At 34.4% G+C, this 1,709-nt stretch overlaps 1 pseudogene; it reads left to right on the top strand.

The window, feature by feature from the left end:
• On the top strand, positions 1–106 carry LOC126620554 (small nucleolar RNA R71; annotated as a pseudogene).
• The last annotated feature ends 1,603 nt before the right edge of the window (positions 107–1,709 follow it).

The raw sequence follows: 1,709 nt of genomic DNA, 5'->3' as shown, positions 1-1,709 counted from the left end.
ACCCGGATGTAGACATTTTCTAATCAACTCTTTGAACCGCTCCCACGCCTCATGAACACTCTTCATTTGGTTTTTGGGCAAAAGATAAAATTTGAGTTCTCATGTCAAGAGTCTTAGAAGCTGGATAATACTTGTTTAAAAAAATTTCACTAAGTTAAGCCCAAGTACTAATGTTTCCAGATGGGAGTGTGAGGAGCCATCTCCTTGCTTGATATTTCAAAGTGTAAGGAAATAAACGGAGCTTAATAGATTCGGCTGAAAATCCCCTCACCAAAATATTTTTGCACCCCATTAAAAATTCTGCAATGTGCATGTTAGGATCATCAGATGATAACCCATGAAACGTAGGTAGAATATTCAACATGTGTTGCTTTATTTCAAATGTAGACCCTTCCTCCACTGCTGGATAAGTAATGCAACTTGGTATATTTGTGGTATGGGCTGTCAATGAATCACCCAGGGGCAGACCAGCTTCTGGAATTACAAATGCCATTTTTTCTTTGCTGTGCAGGTCTCCAGAAGTTAAAGATTGTAGAAAAGTTACCTGCAAAGGAGGAACCCTCTGCAAAGTTCGCAGCCTGCGTTTCCTCCTTAAATTTTGCTCAAGTTCTGGATCAAATGGAATCAATTTCTGCACTGTTGAACGGGTGTTGACCATGCACAGATTTCTGAACTTTGCACTGCTGTACTGTTGTAATCTGTAAAAATAAAATAAAGATGAAAATTAAATTTTATTTTTGTTCTTATATGTATAAACAGCAATAGCTAATTGAAATTCCGATTAGTAGGAATTATTTTAAATAATCCCCAGCAGCGGCGCCATTTTCTTGATAGGATTTTTACTACTCATGTGAACGGGTTTAAATCTCCTATTTTACTTACAAGAATCACAAGGTTATTGTAGTATAAACGGATCTCGCAACGTCGTCTCCACAGAGATTATTAAATAATTCGAAACTAATCAGATTCCATTTAATTATTGTAAAGTAGAAATTGAAGTGATTGATTTTATAACCTAAATAAAATAAAAACGAAATTAATGAATTAAAATAAACAATCTGCAATATTAGAGCTAGAGAGAAAAGAAAACAGTTTTGGGAGAATAAAATTAAGAAAGCACTAGGGTTCCACCATCACCTAGCAATCCTATGAATTTTTACAATCCTATGAATTTTTACCCATTACTTATGATCTATACATGCCACTTTGAATGTTAGATTTTCCTAATTCATATTCTACTTGGAACCTCCAACATAGAACGTATATCTAACTTGCAACCTGTCTGAACGTTTGGATCAAATCTGAACATGAAAGACTCATTATGCTTTATGAAAATCCTTTGAAAAACCATGCAATCCTTAAGACGTGATATTCATCCTAAGTGAAATTACAATTATTAATCACAAGAAGCCAGCGTCAATTTCAGGGAACCTTCCGACCAAAATTGCATCAAATTACTTTTCTAAAGATCCTAATGGTGATCAGGCATTAAGACAATTAGATAGTTTTTATCCCGGTGATTAACAATTCAAAGTATGCATGCAATCAATCATAAGCAATTAAATAAAAATCACATATTCATGCTAAGGCTCAAGGTTTCGCCCTAGCAATAGAATTAGTTACGCATATTCATAATTGAAATCATAGAAAATATTACTAAGAAAAGGATTGAAAACACCTTAGAGTAGAAAATCTCCAAGAACCCTAGC

Source organism: Malus sylvestris, chromosome 4, assembly GCF_916048215.2.
Source record: "Malus sylvestris chromosome 4, drMalSylv7.2, whole genome shotgun sequence".
NCBI classification, from domain to species: domain Eukaryota; kingdom Viridiplantae; phylum Streptophyta; class Magnoliopsida; order Rosales; family Rosaceae; genus Malus; species Malus sylvestris.
This window is presented reverse-complemented; position numbering and strand designations above follow the sequence as displayed.